This window comes from Rhinolophus sinicus, linkage group LG05 (genome assembly GCF_036562045.2).
Source record: "Rhinolophus sinicus isolate RSC01 linkage group LG05, ASM3656204v1, whole genome shotgun sequence".
In the NCBI taxonomy this organism is placed as follows: Eukaryota; Metazoa; Chordata; class Mammalia; order Chiroptera; family Rhinolophidae; genus Rhinolophus; species Rhinolophus sinicus.
In genome coordinates this window covers 31,525,151-31,549,832 of record NC_133755.1, presented here as the reverse complement: position 1 = coordinate 31,549,832, position 24,682 = coordinate 31,525,151, and the positions used below count along the sequence as shown (strand labels likewise).

The 24,682-nt window shown below is 43.2% G+C and overlaps 1 protein-coding gene across 2 annotated transcripts in view; it reads right to left on the bottom strand.

Annotated features, from left to right (window-relative positions):
• Positions 1-24,682, bottom strand: part of PRKCE (protein kinase C epsilon) — a 469,050-nt gene that overhangs the window by 184,801 nt on the left and 259,567 nt on the right. The window lies entirely within an intron of this gene.

Here is a 24,682-nt window from a genome sequence, read left to right as displayed (position 1 = left end):
TGTCTCTCCCCTCTCCTAATCTGAAGCTTTTCCATTCTTGAAGACCTAAATCTTTCATGAAAACTTTCTTAACCAGAGCAGTCCACAGGCATCTCCTCTCCTGTGAACAATCATAGTACTTGGAGTCTTTACTATTCAATGTGCTATCCGTTCACGAGATATTTAATATACATTTTCTGAGTGCTTCATGTGGTGTTCATAGTTTCCCTCTCTATACTGCTAGTGACTTTCAAAAAACAAGACGCCCTTAAGATTTCTTTTGTCCCCAACCTCAGCCTCAACTCTCCCATTGCCTAGTTCTAACCATCATTCATTAAACGAAATGCTCAAGTATCGCCAATAGTAGGTAAGAGAAGCAAAGCATTCATCCGCTTATAGCTCAAAATCTCTGTGACTTTTTTTCCTAACAAATAAGGTGATTAAATTCACAAAATAAAACTCATTCCCTCTTCTAAACAATTTAACAATCTCCAAAGGACCCACAATAGTGCAGTAAGAACATGCATTTCTTAATATGTAATTGTTTCCATGTTTTAGATTCCTTTCATGATAGCACATTGAAGTAAGGTCTGGATTGAAATGAGGGTGAGGTTATTTTTTATTCTTATTTTCTTTTAATAATAACCAAACAAATTCTATACGTTTCTCTTTTCTTCTAGAAGTCCTTGGCCAAGCATCTTGCATTAATATGCACCCTCTATGGATGTTTCCTATTTTCATGCATGCTTATGTTTAAATTAAATAGGCCAATTTAATTAGTCTTTTTTTTATTTCATTAATTAGTCTTTTAATTCTGCAGAAAAGTGACACAGGAAGACCATGCTGTCTTATTGCCATCATAGTCTGAGTCTCACGTTACATTTTATTATTTGTTCTTTGGTTATTTTACAGTAAAGTATAAATGGGAAATGAAATATTGATAAGGAATTATGTGATTGCAAAAAAATTATTTTTTTCTTCAGAAATTTTCTAATCAGTATTAAACTCTTGACTGTCGAAGTTTTAATGATAAGGAAACCATCAGTCCTCACTTGGTTTGGATATACATATTGCTTCCAATAATATCACAGAGACGTGTGAGAATAAGTTTGGGACCTGTTTCCTTCCCTGCCCAGATCACTGGGGCTGCACAAAGACCCTGTGTACCCCCAAGGCCACCTTCAGAGTGGGAGGGGAGAACTGAAAAGGCTTGGAAAGTTAAAGAGATCACTGTCCAAACTGACAATTTTGCCAAAGCCCAGTCCTTTCTAGTTATGGCTTAAGGTGTGAGCATAAGCATTACTCCCAGGTAAACAAAATAAAACAGACATGCAAGGGCCACTTGCCCAGTGAGTATAACACAAAACCACTAGGCTAGCAGTTCTCACACTTTAGCCTGCATCGCAATCCCCCGAAGGTTCCTTAAAGCACAGGTTCCTGAGTTTCTACTCAGTAGGCTTGGGATGGGGCCTGAGAATTTGCATTTCTAACAAGCTCCCAGGTGATGCTGACGCTGCTGGGCCAACAACTGAGCACATTTTAGGAACCACTGACTGCCCTAGACTATCTATGGTCCTCTGAATCACCAGAATTATCTCCTAAGAGACAGGAAATAGACCCAGAGAAAGGAAGAGTAACAGAGACTTCTATGTTTCAGCACTCTAAACTGCCCCTCCTACAAGGCAGCCACAGGAGCCCCAGCGATGGTGATCCTGAGGCATTTCTGTAAGCTGTCTTCAGTGCCCAGGGAGTTTGCAGCCCCCACACCTCAGGAATCTCTGAAATAAGCTTCTAGGAGCAGAACTATTGGGTCAGCCGGAAAAGCATCTTCTGCAAGCAGGTGACTAAGATTAGGGAAGGAGATCGGCAATCCAGGGAACAGAGTGAATGTCTGCGAAGGACGTGTAGGTACAAAAGGGAGAACAGCAGCACTTAACAGAATCCTGGAATTCCATATTCCCCACCACCACCACCCCAGCACCCACCCCCCGCAACCCCCCCCCCCACCCAAGCACCTGCTTTGTTGAGAACTGAGCCCAGCTCTGTGAGGGGCTGAAGGAGGCACTGTCCTGATAGCACTTTACCCCCAGGTGAAGGGCTGAAGGCTGGACACCCCATCTTCCCCCCCGCAGCTTGTCTCTCAGGTGGTCATTTGGGGTTTTCACCAACCAGGAAACTGCTTTGTGAAGCCCTCATTTATGATTACTTTTTTCCTATGTCCTCCCAGTGACCCTTTCTCCCTGTGTCACAACAGGAGCTTTAAAATACACAGAGGCCTTGTCTCCAGCCCCAGAGAGTCCCATGTATATCAGCCCTCCAGGGGGATTTTAGCTTCCCAGGTAATTTTAATCAAGAGTCAAAATTGAGGACCACTGGTGAACCAGATCTGGGCTTCTTGGCCAAAAATAAGTTTGTGTTCTTACTCTCCCTGCCCTTCATCTGATGAGGAGGGCATTGTCACAGCCAGGCGATTTGTTTTACTACAAAAACCAAACGAGCTATATATAGAAAATGGCATTTAACTATGTCTCTTATTTTCTTAATAGGCAAAGGCACTAGATACGTTTGCAGGGGAGGAGTGGTACTGCTTCTTTGCCTTCGGTGAATCCATTCAGCCCCCTGAAAACTTGACCCTCTTTGTGCTTTGCCCACATCAGCTGGGTAAGCAGGTATACAAAAATAATTGGAATAATGCATGACACTAGCTCTCAATTAGACTCACCAGGAGGTTACCGAAATATGCCAGTGCTGGGGCCCTCCCCAGACAACTGAATCACAATCTCTGGGGCTGGACACCAGGCACCGGCATTTCTTTGAAGCTCATCGGGGGTAATCATGGACAGCCAGGATTGAGAAGCACGGATGGAAAGAGAAATTAAAACTCAGGAGAGACATGGAGGGACAATAAATTGCATTGATGGAGCCAGTGGTTTCTGACTCAGCAACAGCCAGTGACATTGAACAAGAGTTTGAATTCAGTGTTTTCGGGGCATGACTCAGAAATAGGTGTTCCAGGGGAGGTCATCCGAGGGGGAGAGAGAGGGAGAAGGCAAGGGAGTTGGTGTTCAGGGAAACGAGGGAGAAAGAAAGAGAAGATGTTGTATCCTAATTAAAAAGTGAATGAAAAGTACCCTTGCCTGGGAGTCTGGAAATGGAGGATAAGGTCTTGGTTCCGACACTGATCAGAAATGGGATTTCTCTTGCCTTGGTCTCATCTTCCCCAAGATAAAATTACAAGGATGGCTATATGTTTTCAAGTCCCTTCTGAATCTGAGATTTCCAGCTGCATTCCGTCAAAATCACTGGGGTATGACGTGGTCATTTGCCTGGACCCTATGACAATGGGGGAAAGGATGGGTCTTTAGAGCTGAGTATCTTCTGTGTAATCTAATGCAAATGCTAAAGGCTGACAACAATGGGTCCAGGTTTATTTTGAAGCTATCAATTATTTGACAATTTCATTATCGGAAACGCACTTCTCAGTAATGTCGAAAAAGGCAGCTGGCTTGAGCTTCCTGTCCATGAAATTAGTTTTTGGGGTGAACCCAGTCTCCATAGATTATAAAACAAATTCTCATACTTATTTGGCCCCATGTGTTGTGTTCTGTTAGTTTATAAGCTCCTGGAAAGCAGGAACTGGTTGTCTCATGGCACCTTGGTGTAATGTGGCACAGCCTAAACAAAGCACTTGCAGTGTTTTCACTTGTTCTACAAAAGTCATGTTCTTGGAAAGCTGCATGTCAATGGAGTTGCTATTAATTAAACCTAATTTTAAATGTACATGAAGTGCAGGATAAGGGAGCCGTGTGGGTGTGGTAAGCACTTTTGAAAAATGAGTACATTTTTTGGAAATGCTAATAATTACACCTTAATTCAACCGTTTAGTAAATCTAAATTTTAACATAGCAATTTCAATGTAAAATAGAGGTTGTTTTATGTTCCCTTAACAAGGTGTTCTGGGGCACATTATAATAAATTCTGTAGTTTGTACTCCTTTAGAATACTTTCAGCAAATGGAGGGTGTTTCATTGATTTAAGTTTTAATGCACTTCTGTGTTCTGAGCCCCTTACATACACAGAACAGAATCGCAATACCTATTGCAGTGCTTGCAGGCCCAGCAGCTGCATGATGTGATGCAATCAGCATACTCACTTTGAGTCGGAGGCCAAGGTTCCCCTACCTGTGTGCCCTTGGGTGAGCCCCTTTCCTTTTCTGGGTTCAGTTTGTTTATCTGTGCGATGGAAATAGTGGATTAGGTGATTTATAAAGTCCTTTTCAGCATTGCTGGCATTTGCGGATTTTAGGGTTCCTTGGAGAGTGTGGATAATCTGAGGTTGTAAAATTTTATAGTCCTAAAACCACTCTATTAGTGCTTTAATCCAGCTTGGCACAAGCTCAGAGGATGAGGTGTGTGAGAACCAAGCTCACTGCATGTGGCTGTGTAGGTTGTGCACTGCACAAAATGACTCAGCTTTTGCTACCCTTGCCCCCAGCACAGGGCTACATACGCTCAGGTGGGTACCTATTGGGTTGGGGGCTGCATGGTCTAACGTGGCCCTGGTGACAGCAAGACCTTTAAACGTACGGACAGCAAAGCACAACTCTTGCAGTTAACCTCAAAGTGTGGTCCCATGGCAAGAGGGATATCCTTGTGGGCCCACAGGAGGCTGAGCTCAGGCGTGGAGATCGTGTACCCATAAGTATCACCTAGTTTCAGGGAGGAAGTCAGGGTTAACGGGGGATGATGGGAGCCCGAAGACTTACAAGGTAGAAGAACATATCTGAAGAGGTCACTATGACTGGAAACATTACTTACTGAACAGTCTACATGAAGCTGCTTCCTAGAGGACCTGGTTCCTGCCTAGAGCCTTGGGTTAAAGTTGTGTCGAGCAGTGGTTCTCAGACCTGGCTACTTCTTAGAGTCACCGGGGATGCTGGTGCAGCCACAGACACTTGAACCACTCCCCAATCCCATTGGGCGAGGGTTGCAAATCTGTAATTTCAATCAGCTCCCCAAGAACTCGGGTGCAGCAAGCACAGCACCAGACACCATTTGTGTTTGAAGAACTCTGGTTCAGAGTGATCACCTGGGCACCGAGTAAGGATTAAACTGTGGAAAGGACTGGAAATACAATTCACAATCAGGACCAGGGATAGACTACACTGTTTGGAGCTGTCATGGTGGCCAAATGAACATGGTCCCAGGCAGAAAATCTCAGGTCACTCAGTGAGCAAAGATAGGTCAAAGAAATGAACTTGGTAGCGTGAGGACATTTAATTAGGGAGCCAAGTCCTCAGAGGTACTCCAGGAATGCCAATCCTCCCACTTGTCCTCCAGCGGCTACCCTCATCACTGAACACTTCTCACCGTGAGCCAACCGAGACGAGTCAGACGCCACGCTCACCTGCAGCCCACCCCTCGGATGTCCATCTCTCTCTGCCCTCCATGTGCTCGCAGCAATCTTTTCTACTCCCTTCCTTATTAGACACTTAGCCTGGGGCATTATGAAACCAGGCATCTGGTAGTCTCTGGGGAAACTGGGGCAGAGTAGGAATAAACCCCAGTGATGACCTTGAAAGCTGTTTATTTTCTCCTCACCGGGGTAGAGTTCCCCATGCAAATGTGCTGTGACATCTTTATCAGCTACCCTTAAAATCAGAAAGGGAGAAGCAGAAAAAAAACTAACCCTTAGTGAGTGTGACTGAAATTCTGCCAGCAAATTATAAGCTAAAGCTTTTCATAAAAAACGGTGAAAATCAAATGACTCATCTAAAGACCAGAGATTGGCTGATGTCCATTACAAGGAAATAAATTACATGATCTATAAAGCAGCAATTGTTTTTATGCCTCCTATTAAAACTCAGCATTAGGTTTTAGCAAATATGTTGATTTTATTACAGGCAAAAAAAAACCCAACCACGCTGAAGATAGCTTCAGCCTTTGGTCAAAAATTCATTTTGCATAAAACCATCTTTGTTATTTTCCCCAGGATACCAATAAGGGAAATATTTTCCTAAGGAATTATTTTAGGCAAGTGTTTAGTTTCAAAAAATTTTTAAACTCAGAAATACATTAAAAACCTGAATAGATCTATAATAATTTTTAAAAATCAATTAATTAAAAAATCAATGGATTTCCCATTTAAATCCCAATGGGTTGTTCATGGAATTTGAGAAGTTGATCCTAAAATTCACAGAATAAAAAGGGTCAAAATAGCTCCACCCCTCCCCCGAATGTTAACAAATCAGAATAAAGAATGGAAGCATGTTCTCTGACATCAAGATTTCCACAGCTAACGCTATTATAACAATGGCACCAGCTCAGGGATGGATAGACAGAATAAAGGAATAGAGATCTGAAACAAGAGGATCAATGGGGAAAAGCTGGACTGGTCTCAACATGATCCTAGGTCCACAGGTTGTCAAATTTTGGGGGAAAAAATGAATGTAAAACACTAAAATTTTTACTTAGAAAATAAATAGGAAAAGATCTCTGTCATTTAGATAGGAAAGGATTTATTACACAGAATGCAAAAAGCACAAACCAAATATAATTATATTAAAATGTAAAACTGCACCATAGAAGATATCATAAATAAATTACAATGACAAACCACAGATACTGTGAGAAGATATTTTCAACACATAATAGACTCAGATTTAGTTTTTGGGTTTACTGTATCAAAACCTCCTACTACCAATAAGAAAAAGACCAACAATCAAAAGGAAAAATAAGCAAAAAATATGAATTGTTTCTTCTCAGGGGACATAAGTTGGCCCATAATCCTTACAGGATCCTCCACCTTACTGGTAATTGGGGAAATGCAGATTAAAACAATAATGAGATGCCACATTATACTTATTGGTTGGCAAAATTAGAATCTGACATTACTATGTGTTGATGAGAATGTAAAGAAACAAACTCTTACATACTGCCAGTGGGGGATGTAAACTAACATACCTATGTTGAGGAACAACCTGGCAAACATGAACTAAGCTGATGAGGCATTATGTCCTATAACCCAGCAGTTGCTTCCCAAGTGAATACTGTAGAGAAATTTGTCCCATGTACCCCAAAGATGCACATATCTAGCTGGGTGAGGAGAAAATAAACAGATTTCAAGGTCATCACTGGGGTTTTGCACACAAAGATGTTTACTGGAACAGTGTGTTGCAGTAAAACACTGAAAACAACTTAAATGTCCACCACCATGTGAATGGATAAAAAGTATGATATTGTCATATAAGGAATACCTAGTAGTTAAAATGAATGAACCAGATCTATTCTATCAACACAGACAAATCCTCAAAACATAATGTTCCCTTAAAAAAGTTACATAAGAATATGTACAGTATGACACCATCTATATAAAATCAAATTCACAAAACATTTATAAACACAGCCTAGTGGTTAGTTACCTCTGGGGAGAGAGGAAGAGGAGGAATCCCTCCACAAAAAGACTTCTGATGTTTTATTTCTTTAACAAAAGCCAATGAAAAAGATCTGATGCAAATAGTAAATTTTTATATTTGCTAACTAAGGGTAATTAGATCATTCTCGCTCTTTCATCTATTTTTTAAACATTTCCAACATTTTTAAAAGATCTGTGTGACCACGTGTCAATGAGCATTTGTACCACGTTAGCGTACAGGAAAGACTTAACCTCAGTCCATTGAATTTGGAGATGTGACATATGGACACTCGTAAGTGATTATCTTGCACAGCACAACTTTAAAACATATGCAATTTATGGATGAATTGTTCCCCACGGCTGTAGTTATTAGTCAGTGTCTAACATTTGGACAATAGACATTTATGTGAGCAATGCCCAAACACAGTCTAGGATAGGGGGGAGAGGGAATTTTATCACTATGCCAAGAAGACACTGCTGACCTCACACATGCATTGTTCTCTGACTTCTTCCTCCTAAGCCATTGTACATCTCCAAACTTTATTGGGTAAAATAGGCTAGAAAAGGAATATAAATTTCATTGCAAGGAATTTTGACTAGATAGTCCCACTCTGAAGAAATAATCCTAAAGAAATTTTTCAGTTCTATAGAATGCTGTCTACAGTAACAACCAGTGCAACAAATCTGGAAAACTGAATGTCTCACCATTGTTAACCTTCTTTGAACAAGAGCTCGAGGAGGGATGTCTCTGGGATTAGACAGTTCTGTTCTCCAGGACCCTGCCTTCTCTGCCCTTTGGACAGATGTTTCAGCCATACCCACTTTCCCCGCAAATCCTGGGAAAAGCTGAGCCAGCATGTCCCAAGGTTCTGAATTGGGTCATTTATAACCCATTTCATTTCCATAAAATTGAAATGAAAGATAGCCAGAAAACAAATGGGAAGGCAAATAGGCCGAGGGACCTTATTGCATGATTAGTTAGATTGACCAAGCGTGACTCACAGCCACTGATGATTTTATCAAGGGTCTCATGGGCCTGGAGCCCAGTGGTGGGAAGAGATTTAAGAGACACGGGGGCTCCTTCAGGCTCTTTTGCAGAGTGGGTCTGCAAACTCTGCTCACCTTGCTTGGCATTCAGCTTACATGCTACACCCTGGGAGGGCCTCTGTCAGGTTCATAATCAATTCTGGCCTTGAAAATGAGGGATTAATGGCAGCCCTGCTCATTTAAAAACCCAAAACAAGCTGTCCATATAGATCACTGCATCCACTCTGTTTTTCGGTTTCTCGTCACTGCCATCCGGTGCTGGCCTCGCACACAGGCATAAGTGGTCCTTCATGTGGTCTCATTGAAGGAGATGGAGAAGCCCCTCACCAAATGGCCTTCCCCACCAGTGCCCGCCATTCTACCATTAGCAAGTCATTCTTATCTCTCAGGAGGCTGTATAAAACAGAGACAAAGAGTCCTGGCTTTGAGGTCACATGTCTGGCTTTTAATTCTGGCCCTTACCAGCAGGACACAGTTACACAGCCTCACTATAAGAGACCTAGAAGGATAATAGTAGTATATGCCTCATGGAAAGTACTCAGCGCCTGGCATGTAGTACATGCTCAATAAATGACAGCTGTGGCTTTGGCTGTTGCATCAGGTGACCCTCATAGGTTCTCCTCTAAGATCGAAATCTCCCTGGAACGTGTCCCCGTCTTAGTGTGTCAGTGTGTCAGTGATTTCCCCGACTCAAGGGAGGAACCCATGGCAGCTGAAGGCTCAGGGAAGGGGAGGTTGGAAGAGGAGCAGGCAACGGCAGAACCTTTACTGGAGAGGAAAAGGGCACTAAAAGGCATGGCTGGGAGCATGAAGACAAGTGTCCCCACTGACTGAGGGCCTCCTCTGTATCCTTCACAAAATTGGTTTTGGGGGTTGGGTGGAATTTACCAACCTCAATCTCCAAGCATTTACAAGTGAGGTCACTGGAGTTAATTTTTTTTTTTTAATTGAGGATTAATTTACATTAAGTGGAATGCATAGATCTTAAGTGTACAACTCAATGATTTTTGACAAACGTAGAACAGAGCTGTCTTTTATGCACTGGCACAAAGACTTCCATGCAGAGCTCACACATCAGGAACACCCCGCCGGGGGAAACAGGGACCTTTCTCTCCAGTCCTGGTACCTGAGGCAATCTACAGCGTGCGGAATAAAAGTGGCATCAAGAGTTGGGAATGGAGTAAATGGAACTAGAGCAGTGAAGTAGAATGGAGAGCAGAACTGAGTCACCAACGAAGTGACTCAGTTCTAAAAGGCTGTGGTGTCAATGAATCTGGGCAAGAATCTGTACGGACTGGCCCTGCGGGGGTGTGGTGGTGGCCGAGTACTGGAATCGACTCATGGCACCTAGATTCTTCCCACACCTGACTCAGCCATCACTCCCCATCTGTCTTTGTGAAAATCACATCACAGCTCAGGGCCTCAGCCTCCACACCTTATAAAACAATGAGAGTGGACCAAACACTTTTGGGTGTCTTTTCTGGTTCCACCAACTTAAACAATCCTGTATTGATGATCTGAACAGGGTAGTTTCACTGCCTGGTGACTCCAAATTCTCCCTTGTTTACTTAACACAGACGGGTGCATTCTGCAAACTGGGGCTCTTGATAAAAAGAACACAGGAAAGCAGGCATGGAGGCTTGGTTTACACCAAGATAGTGTACCTCAGCTGACACATTTTGATATCCAGGTGTCTGGTGAGAATATTATATTCCTCTGTCCTTCTCAAAGACATGTGGGATAGTGGAACTAGAAAGCATTTAAGAAAAAAATAAAAGGGGTCTGGAAAGAAGAAATTCTTGTCTCCATAATCCCAAAGATTTGGAGTCTTTGTAGGAAAAGTAGTTCTCATCTTGTCTATCTAAATTCTAACTAACCTGCAAGGCCCAGTTCAAATGTCACCTCCTCCTGGGAAGCCCCTGGCTAGACGGGTCCATGGAGAATTGCTATGGCCCTCTACCTGCACCCCTTTTTACACACATGTACCCTGTACTATAGTTACATGCATGCAACTCCCATCTCCAGGCTGAGATAAAAGGTTATGGTCCTTTTAATCTCTCAGAGGCTGGTTAAGGTTAAGTGCTTTGTATGAAATCGTTTTGTAAAATGAAGAAACAGATGAGTCAGTGTTAGTCAGGTTTGGGGTAAACTGCATTATGTCCTTTAACAAAGGAATTTATCTCCTACAATATCCCAAAGTAGGAAGTTACCTAAAATGGGCTCTTGAATCCTGCTGAGTCTTCATTGGTGTGTCCTGACCCACAAGATGCAATCATTCTCTTTGGCTAACATGAACTATCGATTTAGAAGCTACTATAAAAGTTGAAAGGTTATGTGCAATAAATAATAATTAAAATGATCGTGTGTCTTTGCGTAGCACCTTGAAGTATATAAAGAAAGGAACTGTAGTGGAGGCTCACTTCTGGGGAGCGACAGTGAAAGCTCCCTCCTTAAATCATTAAAACACATTTTAAAGTACTCTTCTGTATGGTTAAATGATTTCCCGTAAGCATATATGGTTTTAGCACTTAAAAGAGGTTTAATGAAAACTAAAGTTGACAGAGTTTTGACACATAAACTAATTTAATTACACGTGCATTATAATAACATACAATGCATCGTAATGCAGTTTATTGTTGGAAAAAACCTGAATCTCAAGGAGGTTAAATAATGTGCCCAAGAGTTAATTGCAGAACCAAATAACAGTGTGCTTATGTAACAAAACATAGGGAAGAGGGAAATCTGTATTGCGCTCATATTCTAATCCTTTTTATGAGGACCTCGTCGTTAGGCCAAGCTAACTTACCAAGTGCACACCCCGTGCTAGTGCCTGGGGCTCCCTGCCCGACAGCTATAGGGACCCTGCACATGACAGGGGCTGCATGTTCCTTTGGACATGACACATTGATGAACCACACAAGAGACTTAATCACAAGAGACTTATCAGCTAAATGGAGTCTAGGAAGGAAATGCCTATATTGCTACTTTTTCTCCTGTACAATTTGGAAATCATAAACCAAATGACATTATTATCAATATTTTCCAGGATGCACGCAGATAAGCACCGTCTTTGGCCATAAATGTTTCTGTAATTAGTGTCTTTGGAACTTAACTAGCACCACACTTCATTCTGTCAACTTGAACAGGTGAAAATAGAATCAATGTCTTATTGGACCTGCCTCGATGAACATGAGAAGTAAAAAAAATATTTGCTTTTAATGTCTGGTTCCTACACGTCTCCCTCTAACCTAAGCAAGAGTACTCACAGTCGATGGCCCCTGCCAGGGGTATCATGCCTCAAGAAAAAGTACCTAATTCAGAACAGCAATTAGGTTTGCTTTCCAAGAGTTTGCTTTGAAAGATATTTGGAAAGACAGAGCGCACTCAGGCAGAACTTCCAGCTAACGGCAGCAGTCTCCTGCCTAGGTCTCCTGTTTTAATCAGTGTAAAAGAGCCAAACCTCCCCAGAAACATGGGGCTTTTATTCCAGTGAACAACCTCCCCATAATCCATGCATTTATCACCTTCTAGCTAGAGCCAGCCTGGAAAGGCTGTCATGTCATCATAAAACCCCAGAGCTCAAGTGGACCTTAAAGGTTATCGAGGTCAATACATTTCCCTCATGAGAACCCCTCTCGGCTCCTGCCGTGTATGCCTGAATTGCCTAGTGAGCAGGCCTCTACTCACTTCAGAATAAGTGACTGTAGCTTGGCGGGTCCTTGGTCCCTCGACAGATGGAATTGTGCTGGCTGAATCATCCCTTCTTTCTCCCTTTTTAATTCAACTATCCATCCTCCAAGGCCCAGCTGAAGTCCTGCTCCTTCTTCGAAGTCCTCCCAGTGACCCATTCCCTCCTGGCCCTCCTTCCTCTGAACTACAGTCTGACATGTTATAAATACCTGTCTATGCCGAGTCTGACTCAGGTCTGCATTATCTCCCAATCCAAATACTAAGTGTCTTAAGGATGGACACCCTGTCTTTTCCTTTCAAGTCACCTAATCTACGGATGACTACACCGGTGGTGTCCACCCAATACTTGGAGGAGGTGCAGAAAATGTCCTGGCCACTTCTCTTCAGGGTGCACATGCCATAGGCTGACTTTGAGGCGCAGGTCTGATGCCAGACACCCGAATGGATTTACTCAGTCAGCAAATGGCCACGAGTGCTTCTCCAAGGGCTTAACCTGCTACTGTTTCTTGCTCCTGTCTCCAGAGTGGGAGTCCCTGCTTTAGGTTACCATACAAGTCATCTGTTCAGTTGACAACAGGTGTCTATTAAATTTTCAGTCACTGTAGGTTATTAAGCAAAAGGCGCATGAATGGATTTGAGAATAGGTGGTGTGTGTGTATGTACATGAATGTGAGAGTAGGAGAGAGTGTGGGAATGTTTTGTTGGTGAGTGTGTGTAGGAGTGAGGGTGGGCATGAAGGTGGGTATGTATGTGTAATGTGCAGGTGGTACGTGCGTGCGATATGGGTGAGTGACAGGTGGATCAGTATAATTATGTGAGTGTGCAAATGCACGCTGTGTGTATAGAGTGTGAGTGTGCACGCACAAGTGTATGGACATGCCCCTGGACACAGGAAGCGCCTCTGCTCTTGCTCTGATTGAAATGCTCTCTGCATCTTCCATTCCTTCCTGGACCTACTTGGACTGACCAAGCCAGAGGTCTACAAATATTTTGGGCTGCAAATACCAGTAAAAAATTTTTGATATATAGGTAGATTTTCTTATAAATAATAAACATGTACTGTTAGAAATCCATATGTTAAATATTACAATGAAATCATTTTCTTTTTATTTCTTAGTTAAGAAAATAAATACAAATGAAAGGTCTATTGCTTCTTTCCCATATTCCAGTAGCTCATGTTGGAGGCCACTCCTCTGAACCACAATGGCCCCTAATCTGGGTTCTCACCCCAATCCTACACATGCGCGCGCACACACACACACACACACACACACACACATCCTGATGAGGCTTTGCATTGGATCACTCAAAGCAAATGTCAGGTGATGGACTGGAAATGGGATCTGTGTTCATTTGCACATCAAGAGAACCTCAAATTTGCATTGCTGATGCCAATTTCTAGAAGTCAATAGACTAGGGACAAAAGGAAGAGGAAGATGCAGAGATGAGTTCTAACACATCAAGTCAACCAAATGAGGAGACTCTTTAAGGTTATATGGGGGTGGGGGGGGTGTTTATATGTTTTCTGAATGTACTTGAGGGCTAGCATGGTGAGGGGCTGGGTTACACATCTCAGAAACGACAGCAGATTCCCGTAACAATTTACAACAAACATGCCTGCAAAGTGCATTAGCTAACTACTGCTGGAATAACTTAAGTAAAACATTTTTAAAAATTCATTGCATTTTCTCTTAATGACATGGAACTGAGAATATCTCTTTGAAAGCCTTAATAGTTCTCTAGAGAGAGTGCCCAGATTCTACTCTGTAGGACAGTATGCTATAAAATGATGAAAAGACAGCAAAAAGGTCATCTCCAAGGCCTGCCCACCTGACAGGGGTAAGGCTGATTAGGGAATGAAATGGCCAAACCCTGAGAAAGCTGGTGGTGCTGGTTTTATATGCGCCTGTCTCTTGTCTGTCATTACTGGGGTGCTACCAAGATAAGCTCTTGAGATGTTTAATTAATGACATTTTACGCTTGTATCAAATTTCTTTCTCCAAGTACCCCTATATCCCTGATTTCACTGAAAACTCACAGTGACCGTATAAATGAGGCTCAAATGAGTTTAATGCATAGAGGTCTGGTTTTTTCTGTTTTTGTTTTTTTAATTTTCCAGGAGAAGAAACAACTTGAAGAGTGACCGTCCAGCACCTCCTCCCCTGGCGGGGTGCTCTGGGCTGGATTTCACTGGGTTGGAGCCAGTGGGGAACTGGCTTACTGCGAGGGATTCCTGAGTGTTGACTCAGCCACAGAACTCTGAGAGGGCAAAGAGCTAAAAGTGCCAAAATGAGTTACGGATGAGGTGCCCACCATGCCTGACTGGGTGAGAAGACCAGCCTCTGCCCTCAGGGGTTTATAATCTAATGTCACAGTGGGGCCAATGTTTTTGAGACTTGTAAATGAGTGAGAAAGAAAACTAGTACAATTTTGTAAGTATATGGTTTCTCAGCTTAAGAAAATTTGTATATTTGTTCCTTTTGTTCTGAAAGTCGTTGAATAAGGCATGATACAATGAGTTTATGATCAACTAATCAGGAAAAGGCAACATTTAGGCAAAAGAGAAGGGGTCCATAAGTTAGGAAAGAATGCACATTGGACGCCAGAAAAAGTTTGCTAACTGAATCAACAGCTGCCACAAGCACTGGTGGGGGTGAGAAGGGTGGGTAATAAATGTTGAAAGGATCCCAAAGGTCAATCATGCCAGAAAAATGAGAAGTTCAGTGACATTCAGGGTGAGTATGCAGAGAGAATATAGGTTCTGATTCGCCCAAGAGAGTCCTAGATTTTGCCTCTTTTCCCATAGTAATTATGAATAGTGCCACCTTTTATTCTCAATTGTGTCCTTTCTTGAAGGATAAACTATGAAATCACAGTTCTCAAAAGCCCACAAGATGCACTGAATTGCCAGATAGTACCTCGTTCAGCCAAGCTGTCTTCACTGGCTTCTATATGTGTACAACCTCTCCAAGGGGCTAAAACACACCCCCTCAGCCTGCCCTGAGGTGGGAAGCTTCCATTTTCTCCTGAGTGGGAGGTTACAGTTCTTACTTCTTTGATTCTCGGGACACACTGTCTCCCTAGAATACAAGAAGAAGGGGTGGGGAAGGAGAGAGAAGAGGCAGAAGGGAGAGGGACAGCTGATATTTGGAGGTTGGGGCCGTCAGAGCGAAGTGAATAGTGAGTAGAGCTCTTTCTCACTGTAGAGAAGCCAGCGAGGAAGGTGAGAGGACCTGGGTGCATCGAGACTTGTGTTTCTGCTCCCAGATTCCACAGCCAGTTGCTGAACCTCAGTTTCCTCGTCTCTAAAATAGGGGATAATAATATCTGCCTTCCAGCATTAGTGTGACCTTTAGAATATAATCATTATAAAGAATCAGGCACAGAGTAGGTACTCAATGGTAGCGGTGGTTGGAATGCTGATGTGTACCTACGAGGAATTTTCCTAAAACCAAACCACCTAAAATACAAGGTCTATCAAGTTTTAGCCTCCACCCTGCAACATTGTGGCTTAGGTCACCGTCAAGCAAAGAGACACAGGAAGTCAGGGGTATGCAGTAGGTGACCTTGGTGGTGGGCCAAGGGACACAGCTGTGGCTGAGGCACCAACAGCATCTGCTACAAACCCCCAAGCAGGTATTCTTATTCAAGTACAATTATAAAACTACACACAAAGGGAAAGTTTTTAAAGGAGTAGATTTTAAAAAAATGGATGGAAGTTGAATCTTTTCTTCCCAAAGGGGGTCACCCTGCTCATCCCCTGGGGAGCCTATCTCCTCTCTCATGATCACTGCCCTTCCCGGACGACCCATAATAAATATTTAAGCATCTGGGGCGCTCAAAATACAAGCCCTGGAAGCCTCACATCCATACCAGGCCCAGGTCTTGATGCTGGAGATTCAATGCACAGCCCTAGCAGGTGTTTGGCAAATGCCTGCTGACTGTAGAGCAGCCTGAAAGTGTAAGGGGCACAGGCAGAACAATAGCTTTTGTCCCTGCCACTTTTAATAAACACGCGCACCTGTCAGAGCCTGTGGGTTGGAGGAAGTCCCCCAGAACTGGGAGGGACCATATACAAACAGCAGAAAATCCATGGACTCCAAAAACCACACCTCACAACTGAAGCTGAACGAGCCTTTTGGACGCTTAACGGTTAAGAAATAACAGCAATAAGCAATCAAAGGTTATGCACAACGTCTGCTTTTATGGGTTGGTGCAGGGGCTGCCAGCGGCCCACTGCATTTTCTGGCCTTGGTGTAAGGAAAACCTGGCTGCATTTTCTAAACACGTCCACCAGGGCCACACGGGGGCGCTCGAGTCAGCGCCTTGGATCTGGGTTTCCTGCTGCCTCCTCTGGGTAAAGACGAGGCGGAGGAGGAGGATGACGGTGAGCGGAGAGACGCTACTGGATGATTCGCTTCTTGGCCTATCGCCACCAAGGCAGTGACTCAGGCTGATCGGCCTTGGGTGTTTCAAAACTATGTGGGTGCCGGCCCAAAAGGCTTCCCTCTCACTTTCTAAGTACTCTCCCAGCACAGTGGCCTGGGGCACTGCTTGCTGTTATTAGGGGGAGCGGGGGCGGGGTAGATTACGGGAGGGTGGGGGAGAACTGAATTAATAAACGCAATTTACAAAGAAAATAACCTCCTAACCTGCCAACAGGGGAGCAAGTGAATACCCGCAAAGGAGGATCTTGGAGGACAGTTGGCTGGGGGTGGGGGTAATGGCCTGTTCTTCCGTGTGTCACCATGGTGTCCTTGGCATGAAAGGCATGCTTGCCCTCAGCGCCTGCCAGCTTCGGTAAAGCCTCCAGCCTGAGATGCAGGGCAGCTGGCTCCTAAGCAGAGCAGTGCTAAGCATCTGGAACACAGGGTCTCCCGCACCCACAGCATTCACCTTCATCACCACATATACACAGGTCCACTCCCAGGGGACCGACCAGCGGCCGAAACACCCAGCATCACCAGGCACCGCAAGGCAAGCCTGGGCTCTGGCTCCAGGGTACAGGTTGGCCTGTCTTAAAGATCAGGGTGGATCCCCAAAGCACTGATCCAGCAGATAAATTAGGATCACAGAAGAATTCAATAAGCTGCAATTTTTAAAAACGATTTTGGAAAAGAAAAGCACATTTTAATGTTTTGAAAACATGGAGCAGAATGCAAATTCTGAAGTATTAATATTGTTATTTTTCTAAAAGACAAAATAGTACTTCAAAGAATTCCTAGATTGAGGCCAGCTGGGGGGAGGGGGGTTCATTCCCCTGTGCCCGCTTACCTGTGATGAAAAACCAAGTAAATAAAAAAAATCAATTAAAGCAGAGAATCATGCTTAAAAAAGATATATATATATATATATATATATATATATATATATATATGTACTTTAAATATTTTAACTGACAGCATATATTCAAACTTAGAATATTTATCTGAAAACAAATATATATACCCATTGGCCAATAACAAGACCAAGGACTTCATGTACTCTCATAGATAATATGATCATCTATGATTTCTATTTAGTGGAATTCTATTCTATTTCTCTATAGTGGAGCAAAAACTTGAAGATATTTAGGAAACAAACGGAATTTAGAATCTTGTTAAAGCTTTATTATCTGCCCCCACCCCCAGGATTTTATCATTTTCTCGCTCACATAATTCAACAGTAATTTTATTAGCAATGTGTCTTTCCAACACATTCCAACTGCGTTTTCACAGAAACTTTTTTCATGCTCATATTTCATTACTTTAAATGAGATTGAGTCAAATTATGTAATTACAAACAGGAACAAACACAAGTGACTTCTGATAAATACACAACTAAAACGATGAAGACAGAAGTGCATGGTGTTCTAGAGAACAGACTGCTACACTATAACAGAGCTTTCAAGTGCACTCTTGGGCGTCAGTCAGAGGCACTGGGAGGCAGAGTTCATTTAGTAAGTCAGTAAAGAGGAGACAGGGTAAGAGAACATCTCCCAAACTTTGGTGGAAATGTCTGAAAAGTCACAGACTTGTCATTTCTAACATGGCCAAATTTATTAGATATAATTTATATGCAACTCTTCAGAAAAACAAATATGAAACCCAAGCAAGGAGCACCTTCACCCACATGTGCTTCCACCAGTCACCTGATCCTGTTACCCCTGGTCCAAGTTAACATGGTCTTACTACAAGGCTGCCCAAATCTTAGCCTTGCACTGCAAACAACCCAGTTTACCTAGGATTTAAAAATTATTCCCAATTGAAAAGGCAGTCACATTAAGTGAAAGCTAAAACAATAAAGCTTTTGGAAGAAAAACCAGGAGAATATCCTCATGATCTTGGTGGGGGGCGGACAGTACTTTCTTCAAATAGAATACAAAAAGGGTTAACTATAAAATTTTTAAAAAAGGATAAATTTGACTACATTTATTAAGAACTTCTATTCATCAAAATATATTCTTAAGGAGTGAAAAGGCAAGTCACAGACTAGAAGAAGGTACTTGCAATTCATATATTCAACAAAGAGTCATATCTGGAATATATAAGGATGTCCTACAAATCAATAAGGGAAGACAATCCAACAGAAAAATGGGCAAAAGACTTGAGCAGTCCCTACTAAAAAAGGACATCCAAATAGTCAATAATCACATAAAAGATGCTCAATAAAATGCAAAGTGATCAAACAAATACAAATTAAAATCAGAATAAAATCGAAGGATGCACAGAGAAAAAGAATGTTGTGTAAACATAAAATGGAATATTATTCAGCTTTGTAAAAGAAGGAAATTCTGGCACATGCTATAACATAGATGAACCTTGAATACATTACGCTAAGTGAAGTAAGCCAGTCACAAAAGGACAAATACTGTACCAGTCTACTTATATGAGGAATTTGGAGTAGTCAAATTCATAGAGACAGAAAGTAGAATGGTGGTTGCCAGGGGTGAGAAGAGGGGTAAATGGGGAGTTTGTGTTTAATAGGTATGGAGTTTCATTTTGGACAAAACGAAAAATATTCTGGAGATAGATGGAGGTGATCACTGCACTATGATGTGAATGTACTTAATGCGACTTAAAAAGGATTAAAATGTTAAATTTGAATGTTATGTCCATTTTACCACAATAAGAGAAGAACATAATTACACCGAAACACATCCACCAGAACAGCTGAAAGTGGAAAGAGACGAACAATATACCCCGTTTTGGCAGGGTTGTGGAGCAATTGAAACTCTGACACACTGTTGGTGGGAGGGTAAGTACAGCCATTTTGGAACGCTGACAGCATCCACTAACGCGGAACAGCTGCAACCTATGACTCAGCAGTCCTATTCCTAGGTATGCATGCAACACCAATGTGTACATTTGTTCACCAAAAGATGCGAGCTAGAATGTCCACAGCAGCACTATTTGTACTAGCCCTGAACCGGAAACAACCACACGTCCACCACTAGAATGGATAAATGTAGTCCCACAATGGACTATTCTACAACAATGAAAATGAACAGTCTATACACGAGAACATGGGCAAATCTCACACACGTAATGCTGAATGAAAGAAAGCAGATACAAAAGAATGTATACCATATGAATCCATTTATTGGAAGTTCAAATCCAAGTAAACTTTTTCTTAGCTCTTAGAAATGAAGATGGCAGGAAGAGGGGGAAAATGACAAGACAATGCATGGAGGGGGCTGGTCATTTCTATCTCTTTGTCTAAATGCTGGTCACGTGGTCTATTCACTTTGTACCCTTATGAACTATGCATTATTCTGTGGGTTATGTCATTTTAATTTTAAAAAATGACATAAAAGAACAAAGTTAGTCATATGTAGCACTACGTATAATGAAGTATTCAATAATGGAATATTTAAGACACAAGAGTGTGGGGAACTAAGCCATAATGGAACACTGGTGAAGTGAAATAATGCATGCAGCTTCAGCTAGGGTGTAATTCACCATCAGAGAGTCATTTAGGAGTGGGGAAAATTGAGGTCAAGGAGCTAATGGCACCAGAAGGTGTTAGAGCATTTACCACCAATGTCGTTCATCTTGGCATCTAATCACATGTTTGTTATTTAAATGTCTGATGAGTGTTCCTCTTAACTGTAAGCTCCCTGAAAGCAGGGACTCTGGTGACACTCCTCTAGCATAAATCAGAACCTAGCATAGGGCCAGGCATGTCACAAGACCCAAAACACTTGTTTAATAACAATATACCATAATACTAGAATTATATGACAACAATATAAGAAACATGTTATCATCTAATGCAAGGACTTAGAAATGTAAGAATATCTATCCAGGGGCAACTTTATAATAAACAAGTAGCTTGGGCTTTGAAGCATGACAGAACTTGGGCACAGTATGTAATCTGCCTGGCCTCTGCTCTACAATCTCCAAGTGAGGGTATTAGTGACCTCATAGGGTTGGTGTGAGGTAATAAATTATGAGATAATGGGGGACCAGGAACACAATTATGTGGCAGCAGCACACAGGCAAGCATAGTAGTTGTCTTCTCCTAAACCCCGTGTACGCTTCTGACCCTAAAGAGAAGACCGGAAGCGAAATCTGGATATTTCTCCATGCTTCATCTCCTCACATCTTCCTGAAGCCAGCTGCTTGGAAACTGCACATCAAGGCTGTCTGATCTGTCACCAGGTATCCCCTCTGCAGCCACAATTTTGTCTTTCATGAGCCAGACGTCTCTTCGTTATTAATTTCATAACTCACGTCTTGATTCAGTTCCATAACTCATGAATAACTTGATAACCCAGTTAGGTCAGGGATTGGTTATAAAAAGCATTACAGATTTTTAAGTACAAACATGTACTCGATGCCACACTTAACTGTTATAAGCCTCTTCCCCAGGTCTGCCTCCCATGAAGTCCCTTTTCTTCCCTAACCCAACGCCCACATGAGCCTCCTTCTGCTGGAGGAGGCAGGTGCTGAGAGCTCTCAGCTTTGCTGTGACCTTCACAGATGTCAATGTGGGTTTGGATGGGGAGCCCAGAGACTGAGATCCAGGTCAATTTCTGCCTCCCTCTGCCTGTGAGATGCTGGGCTACCCTTTGAGCTTTGGTTCTCTCCTCTGAAAACTGAGGAATTGGATATTCTGCTTCCTTCCTATTTAGATCAGTTAGGGTTCTATGACAAGTAACATAGACTGAAAAAAGCAGGTTCAACACACAGGGGAATTTATTGGGAGGACGCTGGATTGTCTCATGGACTCTAAGGAAGACCTGAACCCCAAGCCACAGGAAGAGCGAAGTAGAGCTGCCCAGAATACCCCAGTAATGGAGGTTGTGGAGTTGCCCTCTTATCAATGTGACTGAGCTCTAGGCAACCACAAATTTTTGAGTCAATGACAAACAACAGATGAATTAACTAAATTCTAGGTGGAATCAATCATGCAAGTGATGGTGACATATTCCCAACTGTAAGGCAGCAGAGTTCATTATGGAGTAATGGCAACTGCTGAGCCCTCCACAGACCAAATACAGCCATTCAAATTGGAAGGTCGGCAGCGAGAGCCTTCCTTGGAGCCACCTGTGTGGGAGGGCTGCCCCACATTGTGGATTACCGGATGGTCCTTTTCTCCCTAGCAAGGGGTAGGGGCAGGGAAGGGCTCTCAACTTAGGTTCTGAAGATGTGCTCCACGTTTGTAAGATTTATTGAGCATCCAATACGAGCCAGCAGGCACTGTCGAGATCTGCCAGTAACTAACCATCTCATGCAGGTCAAATTTTCTGAACACCTTTAAGCATTCATTTCTTCATTTTAAAACTGATCAGTACCGTGTTTCCCCGAAAAGAAGACCTAACTGGAAAATCAGCCCTAACATGATTTTTCAGGAGGACATCCCCTGAACATAAGCCCTAATGTGTCTTTTGGAGCAAAACTTAATATAAGACCCGGTCTTATTTTAGGGGAAACACGGTACTAGCACGTCATCTTCAAATCTCTTATCAACCCATGTGCTTTTCAAACACTGAAGCTAACTTTCCTGTTTTGAATTAACTCCATGACATCTTGTTTAGCTAGCTTTAGAGTCCTCATGTCCTCATTGAGGGGTGTCACATTGTGGGGACAGAGCCAGGAGTGCAGTTTCCAGGCTCTCGGACTCACGTGGAAAGGTGCTGGCTCAGGTAGTAAATGGCCATCAGCTGTGGCTAGTTGGCCGTCAGCTGTAACCAGTGAGCCATTGGCCACTAATATAATGCCGTGGGTATGCTAGCAGCAAATGGGGACTAGCAAGAAGATGGTGGCTGAGCTAGCAAGCGTGGATTGCAGTTAGCACAGCGGAGTGCAGTTAGCAAGTGAGGTTGGTTGGCTGGCAGAGAGAAGTGGACGGCAGGTTGCAGATAGTGTGGCTCCTGCTTCCTGTGTCTCCAACTCAGCCGCCAACGAGACTATAGTGGTATGACTCCCTTATCTATGCCTCCGTGGGTGTTCCTTTTGGGCCTCACCATGTCCTGTGTTCTTATGTGGGGAGCGGGAGCTGAGACCCCGCATGACACCCCGCATAACCCATGTGAGCAGTAAATCAGGTGACGGATGAGGTGGATGGAAGTGTCACCTGACTGCCAAAGGACACCAGCATCAGATCTGAAGAGCATCTCTCACACTTATTTTTCAGAAACCAAAACATTCCCCCTTTGGTTTATCCATTTGTGGATTCACTGAATGTCTCATTTATTCAACAAGCAGGTATTTGGTGCTCACCTTGGACCAGGCATTATGCGGGGCACAGGGTGCTCAAGAGCTATAGGAAGTGCAGACGCTCCACGCTAGTCACACACAATACAACACAATCAGGGAGGATTGAGCATGTGGTAGGAGGACGGGAAGAAGCCAGGAGGAAAAGCAAAGCAAGATGCAAGAGAAGGAGAGGACGTAATAGATGGAGTGAGGTCCTGGGGATAGGGTGGCAGATGGGAATGGAACCGGAAGAAGACAGTATTCCCTTCAGTTTTTTTGGAAAAAAAATCCCTAAAAGTTAAACAATTTCCAGGGCAGCAAGAACCCTTTGATAATTTGAGTCTTCTAAATGTTTGGATTTGGAAAGAGTCAGAAGTGAGAGCTTTCTTTACCATCTTCACATCTGGCCACGCCCCTAGACACTGTTTCCTTCTGCCCAAAGGGCCAGCGGCTCTCTACATCTTTTCTCTGAGGCTCCCTTAGTCTTAGCTTCTGCTGCCCGAATTCAGTCCCACGGGAGGATGAGTGGGAATTAAACATGGTTAAAAAGCCACAAAAGGGAGCGTACACAAAAGAGTAAAATTATTTATACATGGGCATCTTCCACGGGGGACATCATTTCCCTATCATTCTTCTATGTCTCAGACTAAAGCTTAAGCACAACTCAGTTTTCGCTTTTCCATTCCAATTAGCTGCATATTTTTAGCACGTGTTATATAAGGCTCATCTGCCCAAATCCGTTGGCTTGGGGCCTTTCCTTCCTTTCATTTCACTGGTAGATTGACCCGCGTGGTGGGATGACAAGTCTGTAAATAGCCTGCCCGAGGAGGGGTGGATGGAAAGAGAGCTCTTGAGATGAAGTGAGGGTTTGTATTTGGCATGCCAGAGCTAAATCCATCCTTTCTAAAAGGGGAAAGCAGAAAGAACACACAATTCCAAATGGAACTGCCAGGCATTAAAGGCCTGCTCCACGTACAACAAGCACGTGAAAACGAGAAGCACCGCTGAGACAGGTGGAGCTGAGCACCCACCCAGAGGCCCCCCACCTGCCACGGAGAGGGCCGCAAAGTTAGCCAGCCTCAGGTACAAAACGCTCCAGGGCCTCCATGAGCTTCAGAATCCTCTAATGCTGGTTGTGCATGTACTATACGCACGAGTTGCAGGCCTTTCTAGGGAAAATTAAAAAAATGCTCATCAGCACTATCGATGGAGAGGCAGGAAAAAGCATGAAGTGGGAATGAGAAAAACCTCACCCCCACCCCATCTCTGTCATCAGCTCCTGTTGTTCTAGGGATGACACTTCACCTCTGTCAGGACCAGCATCCTTGTGTTAAAAACATCTATCATCACTTCTATAAACAGGGTTGCAGAAAGACACAATGAATGTGTCCAGAAAAGTATAACGTTAAATTCAAATGTAAAGCATTGTTGTTATGAGTCTAAACTTTAATCGATGATCACACACCCTGAGTAAAATTTGCAGATGGTGCTGGGACTAAGCCATCTTCTCTCAGAGACCACAACACAGAACAAGTTTCTCTCGAACCAGAGCCTAGAGAAGCATGGAGGGAGGTGAGAGGGAACCCTAAAAGCCAAGTTCAGGGCTGCGGTGCTACCTGAGAGCCCAGAAGACAGACACCCATCCCCAGGCCCTGGGCTCACTGAAGCCAAGTCCACAGACACGGGGATGCTTCAGCCCTCCATCCTCTTCTTCCTCCTCCAAGTTATGCAACAAGGCAACCGCTACCACAGAAGGCACACCTCTGAATAAAACTTGGGATGTTTCAACGAGTCCCTGAAGTCACTATGGAAAAGTCTTTCTAGAGCGAAAGAAAAATAAGGCTGTATTTTTGCCTCAGCATCCATCAGCA